The 13,248-nt window shown below is 43.0% G+C and overlaps 1 protein-coding gene across 1 annotated transcript in view; it reads right to left on the bottom strand.

Moving 5' to 3' along the window:
* The window catches only part of CNTNAP5 (contactin associated protein family member 5), a 735,160-nt gene that overhangs the window by 221,389 nt on the left and 500,523 nt on the right, over positions 1-13,248 (bottom strand).

Below are 13,248 nucleotides of genomic sequence, written 5' to 3'. Positions count from 1 at the left end.
TACATTGAAATAACCAGCAGAGATGAGCACCTTTAGATGAGGGAGGGAGAACACGTTTTACTTACTACAGGTAAGAACAGAAGGTAAAAAAGGGAGAGGAATTTTAGCTTCAGAGCTTGAGAGATCTGACTTGGAGACCTATTCTACCAATAGCAAGTTCGGACAAGTCACTTGACTTTTCCGGGGCTCAGTTTTATCATCAGTTAAAAAAAAAAAAAAGAAGTTATAAAGTTGCAAGGCAGGATCTGGGAGGCATCAGACATTCTGGAATAATGAGCCAGACGAAAACATTTCCTGCAATTGGACCTAGAATCTAATTCTGAACATGCTCACAAATTAAGGTGGAGGAGGAAATGGGAAAATGGAAAAGCTTTCGTTGTCTGAGAATCTTGCCCCTGCGTGACAACATCATGACTCTTCATAGAGTCTCGGAGCCGAGAAAGAACGGAGCACAGACATACGGGATCCTCTCCTCTCTCGCCCACTTGGTTTTACAAACAAGGAATCCAAGGTCCACAAAGTAAAGACATGATTTGAAACACATCTGTTAGACAAGAATGGTGAACATGTACAATGCAGGTAACCACAATTTCTAATTAGTACGACTAAGAAGCAGGATCATGACTGTTGGCCATGAAAAAGAAAAGAAGAAGGAAAAACTGGCAACTGAGACCCTAGTTTCAATACGTTCTCCACCTTAACTCTGTATGACTTGGGGTAAATAACTTTATCACTTGGTGCTGTCAATATATTAGAAATATATATCAATGTGTCAATAGATTAGAAAGAGGAGGAAGAGAAAACTTGGTTTCAATTATCTCCATTTTCCAACTCCTAAAAAAGGAAATATTTCCTGTAGCATCAAATGGAACTCTGCTCAAACGTTCTGACTCATCTTAACACTGTTTCCTCAAACCAGCCCACTGATAACCCACATCTCCGACATTTAATGGAGGCAGTTACATTGTCTACAAAGCCTGAAAGAAGTCAGAATGGAGGTTATTGGATTTTGATCTTGAAAGCAAAAATAAGACATGACTCAGAGTGGTAAAAAAATAATAATGTTGCACCAAAAATTAACCCGAAACCCCCCAAAGTGCTGAGGCCAATAAAGACACATGCGGATCAAATAACCAAAAAAAGGGAATTGTTCAATAATGCAATACTACAGAGGCAGAGATAAAGACGGACAATGTGGAAATGTTCCCGGTGCTTAGAAGAAGTAAACGAAAACCCAGTCTAATCTCTAATAATCAATGCTCTGCTACTGCCCCTATGCTAGGACATTTCTCATATATCATCTCCATTACTCATAACAGCCACGGCAGGTATCAATGTAGATATAGATAAAGGTATCAATTAGATACAGATACAGATGCAGATGTTGATATAAAGATGTAGAGACAGATGCAGACAGATGTAGATACGGATGAAGATACAGATGCAGATGCGGATATAAATATAGATACAGAAATGCGAAGGGGAGAGAAAGTAACCTCGTGTCCAGTCTCAATGTGTCCAATCCATCTGCTTCCCAAAGTGGTTCCCCCAGCACCGTTAAGTCATATGAATCCGCGTTTCCTTCCCAACACACACCGATCTTCACGTCCATGGATCCATTCATCTGATGGATCATACATTTCTTCATTGATCTGCTTTTTCCTTCACTAGCTCATTTTGCCAAAATCATAGTCTACCTTTGGCAAGATGGAAAAAGAAGCTATGTCTGAGAGACAAATCTTTTATCTTAAAGCCACACATAGTGCCAACCCCACCTTCTGGGCCATGAGAGTGAATTACAGTTTGACTGGTTCAACCATTGGCAGTTTTGACACAGGCAATACATAGAAGATACAAAGGAGCAATGGAGAGCTCCCCAGTGCTCCCCACAAATCACTTAACAGACATCGCAAGCCCTCCTTGCAAACAGTCTGGCGACCAGGAGGGAGACAGCTACCCAGAATCTAGGGCCTCTTAGCTGGCTTCCATTTCAAAGATGCACTTTGCCCTCTCATTATTTTTCTCCTGGGAGATCACAACACAGAGACTGAGAACAAGGAGACAACTGGACAGCATTTTTTCTCACTTCCTATTTTCTCTTCCACTCCGTGGGTAGCAGTGCAGACTAAGCCCTGAACCCTAACAAAGCATTAAAGGCCAGGGAGCAATGCCACTCAGGAGAGTCAGCTTTGATGGCCAGTGTCCCCGATGCTCAGAGTAGTATGAGGAAGGTCTAGGTGACGGTCTTCCAGACAATTAAAATTCATTTTGAACAGTCTTTTAGGTGGATGGAGGGCGATTCATTCAGGGACCCATACATACTTGAAATAAAATTGGACCCACAAAGCTAAATGTTCAAGATGGCAAATTTAGTCAATGGACGGTGGAGCTCAGTGGACACAGGTCGGGCTCTGTAAGTCCGAAGATCTGGGTTTGTGTGCCAGTTCTAGACTTACTGGTCAAACAGCCTTGGTGAAGTTGGTACTTATCTAAGGTTCAGTTTCCTCATCAGTAATATTCAAAAAGCAGCATGAAGGCCACCTGTGCAGGGTGGCTGCAAAGATTAAGTAAGCGGATTTGTATGAGAAGGTCCATTAGGTAACTAAGCTATTAAATGGATTGAGTTTATCCATTAAATAGCTAAATAGCTAAGCATCCAACAGAAATATGTGCACCTTTCATATAAAGCTGTATAATATCCCTGTGCTAAGCATTTATGGATGGGGCATGATTAGTGCTGAATAAATGTTCTATGGAATTGTTATAGCTCAAAAAAAGAGAAGAAGGTATACAACATCTCTGTCTTACGGAACTCAGATATCAGTGGCTGATATTAACAACAGCACCACAAAGAAGGAGAAGTGAGTGGGGTCTTGTTCTCACAATAGCTCTTTCCCAGACCCAAAGTAAGCCCCCCAAACACCTAAAGGGAGACAACCTGAGCCCAGCCCTCTCTCAGCAGATCCACAGGGAAAACACATCAGATTCAAATGTCCCAGTACAGGAAATGCTCCCCTCCCGCAGTTCTGTGAACTTGGACTCCCACATGAGGAAACCAACAAGGGTTTCCCTGTAACTCAAGTAGGTCCAGGTTCATGCAGAGACAGAGGGATAAACCATCTAAATGCCACGATTGGAAAAGCATCACAAAATTCCCCTGGCTCCAAACACCACCCTCAGCCGGCCTGCCCCCAGCACCTGACCCTGCACCGCGGGACATCCATTGTAGGTTCTAAGTCCCCAGAGGTGCATTTAGGGCTTCCAGGTGCCATGAGCCAGCCTGGCTTTAGAAAGTAGCCTATCTGATTGGGATCCGTGTTCTGCTACAGCTCAGCAGTGAGCCTTTGGGCAAGTTAGATATGTCTCTGAAGCTTCCACATTGGAAAATGGGATACTGGCCCATCTTTTCATCCACAATAATATTATAATGATTCATTATCATATTTTACGTAGATAGACAACTGGTTGCCTGACACGCAAAAGAGTAAAGAATCTATTCATTAGAACTTTTCTATAGCATTGGAGTGAGGACTGGGACCTCATGCCTTAGAGAGCTGGGGGTAGGGAGCTCACCTGGCAAAAGAGGTGAACGAACAGTATGGACTGCAATTTCTAGTAACAGAGTTGCTGCTGTAGATAATAAATTATTACCATCTTGTTCAATTATCTTCTCCCTCTGAAACAGCTCCATGAGTCTCTATATTTATTTTCATTCCTTGCATTTCCTGAAATGTCTTCATAGACCAAGAAACCTGGATTATTGCCCTTGATACGATGGTTTCTATCTGGTTCATTTCCTGGTATCTCTTCTACTGTGTATCACCATTCAGTCCCATGACGAGAAACAGAGCCCTGTCTTTCTAACTTACTCAAAGGGATGCAGGTAATGAGTTATCCAAGACAAATTCTCGGCTCCAAAGAGGACTGCATTTGAAGATTTTTGAAGTAGCAGGAACCATATTCAATTCACTAAGCATCTTGGTTAGCCTAAAGTAAGCTATTATGTATTTAAAATATTTGCTTTTCTATCCAATATACAGCTTGCAAATATTTTGTCTCATTCCTTAGATTGCTTTTTTGTTTTGTTGACTGTTTATTTTGTGCAGAAGCTTTTTAGTCCAATGGAGTCCTGCTTGTTGACTTTTGCTTTTATTGTTTTATTGTTTGAGAGCCAAAAAAAAAAAAATCATTACCGAGACCAACGTCATGGGGCTTCCTCCCTACATTTTCTTCTAGGTTCTTAGGTCTTCAGGTCTTATGTTAAAGTCTTTAATCTATTTCAAGTTAATTTCTGTGGGTGGTATAAGATAGGGGTCTGATTTCATTTCTCTGCACATGGTTATCCAATGCTCCCCACATCATTTGTTGAAGAGACTGTCCTTTCCCCATGGAATGTTCTTGGCTCCCTTGTCAACTATCAATTGCCCATATATGTGAGGGTGTATTTCTGGGCTCTCTATTCTATTCTACTGGTATACGTGGCTATTTTTATGCCAATATCATAAGTTCTAACTATGATAGCTTTGGGAAAATGGAGAGACATTGTTTAATGATACAAACTTATGGTTAGTAGACAAATAAGTTCTAATGCACAGCGTAATAATTATAGTCAATGATACTGTATTATCAACTTCAAAGTTGCTAAGAGACTAGATCTTAATTTTTCCCACAGGAAAAAAAAAATAATTGTGTGACATAAAAGAGGTATTAGCTAGCGCTATCATGTTAATCATGTTGTGATACATAAATATAAATCATATCCTGATATACAAATCAAACCAACATATTGTACACCTCATATGTACACAAAGTTACATGTCAGGTGTATTTCATTAAAAATTAAGATAAAATAAAATATTCGCCTTTTAAAAGCAGTGGTCCAGCCAATTCACCGGCATGCAGTGTGACCCAAATCCACACGAGCTGTTGTGCCCACTTTCAGGATAAAAGAGTTACAAGATGTAGACCATCAAGTAGCATGTGTTATAAAGGTCCAAGGCATCATTTCAAACACAGAGCAATGGGTTGTTATGGAGACGAGTAAAGTATTTCCCAGATCGCCTCGTGAATTTAGCTTCAAGTCTACCTCCCCATAGAGCTCTGAGATCCCCCAGGATGTGGAATGTATCATTCATTCTGGGTGCTCCGTGCTACCCACAGAGTATGTACACAGGAGGCAAGCGCCCTGCTCAACTCTTTCAACTGTACCATCATTTTGGGAAAAAAAGTGGTGTGCGTGAGAATAGCAAATGTCTCATGCTGTTATAAGTATTCTTGAGATGAAGAGTAAGTGGAGCTGCCCAGAGGTCTGCTGGGGGCATAGTTGGGGTGGTAATAGAGAGACCCTGCATTGTTTTCCTTGAGAATAGACAGGCCAACTTTGGTCTGGCATCCTTAGACCATCAGTAACTTGGCTAGCACCACAGGTCTCGCATCCTTAGACCACGAGCACCTTGGCCAGCACCACGGGTCTCACACCCTTAGACCATCAGTAACTTGGCTAGCACCACAGGTCTCGCATCCTTAGACCACGAGCACCTTGGCCAGCACCACGGGTCTCGCACCCTTAGACCACGAGCACCTTGGCCAGCACCACGGGTCTCGCATCCTTAGACCACGAGCACCTCGGCTAGCGCTGAGAACCCCATAGGATTTCAGGTTTTTGCCAAACAGTCTAATACCCAGGATGTATTCTCTAAGGATCCATGTGTAAAAGGAGTTTCCAGTTATAAGACCAAAGCACACACACACACTCAACAATATCAACAAAAGTAAAAGGGGTTTCACGAAGTGTCGTTGGAGTAGCAATGGGTGAATATTCCAGAACATTCTATCTCCTCATCCCTGTTGTGAAATCCTTCCTGTTCAGTCACCACCCCAGGAAAGCTCTCTCTGAACCTTCATCCTGGGGCTCTAGGCGATCAGCCTGGTTCCTCTTGCTCTTATTTCAGAAACTGTAAATTATTTACACATGGAGCCAACATTTAACTTTCTTTCCAATTTTTTCTCTCATTCTATCTGATGGGTATTATTATTGTGATCATTATGATTAATAATAATGGTAATTCCAGATGCTATAAGCTGTTTCCTCTGTTGCCGTAGAGATCACCACTCAGAAGAAAGAACAAACTGAAGGAGATTGAAAAAGGACAGACAGAGAGACAAGAAATAATTCTGATTAATAAAACCTCATTCTATACACATATCTATTTCTTTGCAGAGCCAGAAAAAAACCCTGCAATTTTTCTATATCAATGCTTGGAAAGAAGGGAAATCTATAGACTGTCAATAACCAGCTTAATTGAACCTAAATCACTGTGGGAGCTGCTCAGAGCCCTTTGAAAAGTATGCCAATTCACTTACACTCCTATTGTCATAAAGCTAGTCCATATTAAGGTCCCTGGGGTCACTTCTGGTACAATTATCTATGTTGACAAAGTGAATTTTCTATGCCAAGAGTAGACTGCTTAAATAATTCTCAAAGGCCATCTATGCATAGACAGCCCCATGACACTGCCTGTTGTTTGCACTGACAGTTGTTTAATTTTTCATATGTTTGTACCTTATTGCCCCATTTAAATTGGAGGTGATGACTGACGGGTAGGTATCAGCTTGGAAGGGGCTTCTCTGGTCAGTGGAGGCAGATGTGAGCGAGGAAAGCAAGGGCTTTGGGATCAACACGCTGCCAGCTCTGCTCCTGGCCAGATTCCTGGGCATGGCAGAGACATGGACCCTCCTCAAGCCTCAGTCTCCTCATCTGGAAAGTGTACACAATCCATGGAGCAGCGGAGTCGTGAGCACTGAATAAAGCAGGGGGCTGAGCTGAGCTGAGATGCTGGTGCAGGGTCCCAGCTTGGAAATCAGAGTTGACCTGCTGCAAGCCCATCTGATGAAGGGACTCAGGGAGGAGCCGGAGGCATCACTTCATTATTAGAACCAGTCTGGGGAGGGGGTGTGCTAAGGGGCTCGGTGCCAACTTCCTTTCAACCTTTAAAGGGTCGGGAGATGACAGGTGGAAACAGTTTTCACCTTCTTGAAAAGGCTCCAGAGTTCCTACGGGGGCTGTTTCCCCTCCCCTGTTCCTCAACTCAGCTGCCTAGGTGAGGCTCCCCTGCGCCTGCTAAAACCACTGCGGACACAACTGCTTTTAGTATCTGGGCTTCTGCTGTTTGGGGGGAGGGAGTGTTACCAGTTTAAGGTTCCCGGTCTGGCCACTCTGCACGGTGCACTAGCTGGACACAGACACCGCAGCTTGGGGGGGGGGCAGGGGCCCCTTCCAGCCACTGCCGTCCTTCCACCTGCTCACCTGGACCGCACACTTTATGACTTCCAGACAACCTACTTGACCGTGATTTATTCTGCTACTTCGCTCGAGCTTTTACTTTTTATGTACCTTTTTGAGGGGTTATTTTTCTTTTTCCTTGCTTTAAAATCACTGGGGAAAGAATGACTGGGGAAATCTATTTTATGATTTTGGTGGTGCTGGAGGTTGGGTTGGGGTTGAATGGATTTCACTTTCCCACATGGTGCTGGTTGGTTTCTGAGTTACAGGCTTATTCAAGGAAACAGTGCTGGAAGTCTAGTGGGTGCAGAACATGAAGTCAGACATGGAGGAGATGGTGGGGGCACAAGGCTGGTGCCACGCTGGACTTTAAGCTCAGGATGTTCACAGAGGGTCCTGGGAAAGAAGCTGACATCTTGGCAGCAGCACGTGAGGGCAGAGGGGAGCCTGTGGACAGGGGCAGTGTGCCTGCTTCCCAGGCAGGGCAAGAGGGGAAAGTTGGAGTGCCAATCCAAGGCACCTGAAGGGAAAAGGGCTGTGAGGCGGGTGGAGGAGGTTTCTGTGGCTGTGAGACAGTTTGTGAGGTCTTCAGGAGCATCTCTGGGGCAGGCACTGCTTTGGCGCATTCTGAGGGAAAACCTGGGTGCTCACACAGCCCGGAATCCAAACAGTCCATCTGTCAGTCACCAGCGGAGGGATGCTGGCACACTCTCTAACCTCTCTGAACCTCTGTTTTCTCAAAGCACAAATCTCTACTCGATACTTGATCATATGGATTAGATGAGGTAGACTCTAAGACAATATATGTAACCTCGTACCTGGGCCACAAGGACACAATCAATCGTAGCTGCCATCCTTTGTTTAGAAGAGCTGAGTTAGCCGAGACTGAACTCATAAGGGAGTGAGCTGACTGCCGAGGGATTGCCTTAGTCCTAAGAAGGGAAACCCAGCATTCATGTCTCCTCGCCAGGTCACAAAAGAAGACAAGCCTTCTGTAAACGTGAGTCTACTGACTCTAGTTTCATGGGTCTTACATTCTGGTTCTGGAGGTGACAGATGAAAGCAAAGTGCAACGAGGAGAGTGGAGTTATTCACCTTTCTTCCAGCTGACATCTCTGCCTTGGAGTTCATTACAGTATCAGTGAAACTGCCAGCATCACCTGCGGTGGGAAGCCTTCTCAAACTCCACCGCCATCCTGTGCTTGTCTCCCTCAGGCGCTATTGCAATCACTTGTTTACTCAGACCCCCTGCGAAACTGGAAGCTCTACAAGGGGAAGGACTGTATTCATAAATCTTTGGATGTCAAACATCTGGCCCGCAGGAGGTATCCACTTACCAGTGAAGTCAACACCCAGCAGACTCCCAAGATTTTTACTTGCTTCAGTGACAGCTCTTGAGTTCAGCAGGAAAGTGATACATTGTAATAAACCATATTTCAGTATCTACTGGAAATTCTGCTGTGCAGCTCGGACTATTGTAAATAGCAGAATACTGAAACAATGTAATTATCTATCAACTGTCTAATGGAATAGAGTGAAATACTATGCAGCTGTAATAAAGACCACATACTATTGATTTCTTTAAACCCATCTAGAATGATTTCCAGGAATCAAGGTGCAAAAGACTTTGCTACATTTTGTGCAGGAATAAAGGAAAAATAGGCACATACAAAGGAAGGATAAACTAAATGGTTCTCTAGAGGAGATGAGTAAGAACAGAGTGAAGAGATTAGGAGTAAGAGGAAGATGTCCCTTGTCAACCACTTCTGTAACACGAAAATGTTTTACACAGTTAAAACATAAAATTATATCAAAAGGATGAAAAAAGCAAATCTCAACATTGAATATTAAACAGAAACCAAAAGCCTAACTATATATTAAATAGATAAAATAACCACAAGGGAGAAAAAAATAATTCAAGTCACTTTTTAAAATACAGTATTCTGAATATTACGTCTAGTTATGCATCCTTAAGATGTGTTCTAAGAACAAAAGTTAAAATTCAAGTGAATCTTAAACTTTACCTAATTATCAGTAGTGGTATGGCTGATACAATTCTGAGACTATTGGTGCATATTATAGGAGAGAATAAATTCATGACTATATTGATGTTGTTGGGATATTTTCTCACTGTGAGAGGGGAGAAATATATATGGAAGATAGAATGATGTGAAAAACATCTAATGGTGCTGGATTTACATTAAGGATAAACATACGAACTCATAATTTAAACACACATACACACACATTTTCTAGTTCTGGCCAAAGGCCAAGAAGCTATAAACAAAGCAAACACCTAGATCTTAATTTTTAGCTACACAAAGGAACCAGGCTTCTTTGGGAAAATACCTGAGTCTGAGTCTAAGCGGAGAAAGTTCAAAGTAACATCTTGGAACATCTCGTGCTAGGAAGCATGGAAGGGCTCCAAGATGAATGGGGTCATGGAAAAAGACATAGGAGCAGAATTAAAGGGACCATTCCTAGCTACACGTGGGACAATTTGAACATCAATATGTTATCATGATCATCGTAACAATGTTTTAAAGTGAAATAATTTATGAGCTTCCACTGATACAAGGGAAAACAGAGGCCAGGTGAGAAACAAAGGCCTCTGTAGACAAGAATGTGGAGAAGAGTTATAAATGGAGAAGGAATGATAGAATCAGAAAAAAGGACATTGTACAAATTCCAGGGTAATAACTTAGGTCAAGATCATTAACCGACTGGAAAGAAATGTTGGGGAACAGGATATGCATTCAGTGTCTAAAGAGAACACCACAGATAATTTACTGAGCATAAATCACCTTCATGATGCAGAGAACTGCTTTAGCCAAGTGATGGGGAACTCCCGGGCATGGCACAGACTGACAGCCTGTCCCTCTTGAGGGGTGACATCACCCATGAGACTTTTTTGCCAACATATTCTAACAATGAAGAAATAATCCAGAAAAAAGCAAAACAAAATATGGAACAACTTACTTAACAACCGACTTGTACGCTTCAAAAACTTAATGTCATGAAAAGCAAATTAAATAAGTGGGTTAGAGGAAGAGATCTTCTCATTAAAAGAGACTCAAAGGGAAATGACAAGTGAATCCCACGTGGGGACACTGCTTGAAATATGAATAAAAATATACAAACAGACACAGCTAGAAAAGACACCGCGGGGACAAGATGAATTATATATTGGATAACATTAACTGAAGTGATGTTTGTTTTCTTGTTGCAGTTTTAGTGTTTGGTTGTCTAGCACAGTGTCTTTATTAGGAGATACAAGTGAAGTCCGAAGGTTTAAATGATCACTATGTCTACAATTTGCTTTCAAAGAGTTCAGACAGAGAAAAACCATTTTATATGAGGAAGACAAGAGGAGAGAGAGAGAGAGAGAGAAAGAGAGACGGATGTGGCACAAATGTATGCCAACAGAGCAAAATGTTAACATTCGGAGAATTTAAGTGAAAGTTGATTGGATGCTCATTTTCATATTCTTGCAACTTTTCCGTAGGTGTGGACCTTTCGGAATAAAAATTTGGAGGAAAATAAGAGTGCTTGACAGAATGCTTCGCATGTAATAAATACTCAAAACCTTCCTACTCTGCTCCAGCAAATCCGTGCATGTGTTCCTACAAAAGAAACACACACACACACACACACACACACACACGCAGAGACAAGGACGACTGCATAGCTGACTGACTGAATAAACATGAAAGAAGCTGAACACATGAAAAAGTCAACATGGAAGTAAATAAGTGTGCGAATTTATGAATGAGTGAATGGATGGGAGTTTAATAAAGGAATTCAAGGAGTGAGTTGGTGAATTTGTGAATGAGTGAATAAATGAACGAAAGTCACACTGCGATCACGACTCCCCACCTTTGTCCTGAGCCTTCTGTTCCCATCCACTGTGGTTGGAACCAACTGGATGTGCTAACGGGTGTGTGAAGGCAATTTCTCTAAGTGCCTGTTAAAATTCTTGGCAATTCAAAGGTGACAATGCTTTAATTTCAGGGTAGTGCTACAGCTTTATGACTTAGCAGTTTTATTTAATGACCCAATTTAGCAGGAGATTATGCCGTCTGCTGCTCGTCCAGAGAGACCACTTGAGAGCCTAGACTTTCCACACAAGCAGATCCTCTTCCCAAGACCAGCCAGAAGGAAGCCCTGAGTGGTCACCACACCTCAGCTTACAGCGCGATGCAGGAAACAGGAAGAGGGACATTAAAAAAAAAAAAAAAAAAAAAAAAAGCTTCCCTTCTCTAAACTGTTGAATTGCCATCTTCTTCAGCCCAAAACAGTCCTCTGGAAAACACTTCACTTACAGAAAGCAAATTGTCCCTCTGAAATCGAAGCAACAATCCCAGTATTCGTCCAACTGGTTAAGCTGCTAGTGAGCCACAGCAGGTAAGCCACCCATGAGCGAGACTCAAGCAGGAAAGGACACTCACGCTACCGGGAGACACAGCTTGGGGGCTCCTCCCCGGACTGAGCTGAGCCTGCTGCCGGTGGTCAGCGGACTGCTTCCAAGGGAAGAGGGGAGAGAAGGAGGAGAGAGAGCCTCGCTGCCTTCACCACCTGCTCTGCATCAGTTGGTCTCCGGTGACACAGTCTCCGATGACACTCATTTAATTGACTACCTGCCAATCACAAAAAGCTGGATTCATCACCCTCCACTGAGAGTGAGAGAAACTGAACACAGCAGCTCCAGGGCCTTGTTTGTGGCCCCACAGAAAATAATTATAATAGGTAATAAGCATAATCACTTGGAGGATGTGACTAGTCCCAGGCTTTATTCTGAGGCTTCAAACTAACGCGTTTGAAGGCATAAATCCTCATGAACCGTGTCCTTCAGAAATTGTAAGGTGTGAATGAGGAGCTTGGAATTTGCACAGGTAGAAAGAAGAAGGCGGTGGGGAGGCATGGCCAGGGCTATTTTGAAAACACCACTCTTGCTGTTGGGTGAATTATGAATCAGACCGGGGAAGGCTGAAGACTTGGGTGTTTTTTTACCACAAGGACGTGAGAATATGAATTCTGGGGACTTGGAGGAACCTATCATACTCACTTCTAGATTCTCAGTGTCTTGTCAGTGCCTGGCTAGAACAGACAACCAGCGTGAATTGATTCAAATGGAGGAGAGTGGCCTCCCATGCTTTAGACCCTTTGACAAGAAGCCCAGGCAGAGTGAGTGCCTCAGCTCTCACGGCCATGGCTGGAATCCTCTTCCCATAACTTACCAGCCCCATTAGCACATCTGCATCAAAAGAACAATATTACAGCTACTCCCCACTGATGTCTCTCGAGCTAGCCCTGTGCCCAGCAGATATTCAGCGCAATGTTATGTAGTCTGTAAGCAAGTGACAACCTTCTGACAACAGCCCTTTTGCAGTGATGGCGACCCAACTGATGATAGAAACAAACACACTTGAGAACTCGAACCCAGCTTGTCCACGTAGAAGTTGGCAGGGCAATGGAAGCCAGTACTTCCTTTTGGAGTGTGTGTGTGTGTGTGTGTGTGTGGTGTTTGTGTTAGAAGTGGAGTGTTAGGGGTAGAAATCAGCCAATAGGAGATACGAGGGCAAAACTTTATTACAAATGCACATTGCATCAACAGCTGAATTTGACTTCTCTTTGGTGTAAAATACTGTTGCCGAAAATTAACAATGTACTAAGATGCTTAGGGAGAAATAAATGTGGCCATAAGTGAGTGGCCCTGTTATGTCCTGGGGAATTCTTGTTTCCAAAACAGGGATAGACCCTGGTGCTTCCCACACCTTAACTGTGCCCTCACTGACGTTACTCCAACTTTGGTAAGCAAGATGGAAGACTTTGAGACCTAACTGGACACATTTCTTTCTGTCAATGACTTGGATGAGAATCTATTACCTGCAATCACACAGCACAATTATGTGCAGGAATATTGGCGAGACTCCAACAGCAGCTTCCCAGCCTACTCCATTATGCAT

Source organism: Camelus ferus, chromosome 5 (assembly GCF_009834535.1).
Source record: "Camelus ferus isolate YT-003-E chromosome 5, BCGSAC_Cfer_1.0, whole genome shotgun sequence".
In the NCBI taxonomy this organism is placed as follows: Eukaryota; Metazoa; Chordata; class Mammalia; order Artiodactyla; family Camelidae; genus Camelus; species Camelus ferus.
This window is presented reverse-complemented; position numbering and strand designations above follow the sequence as displayed.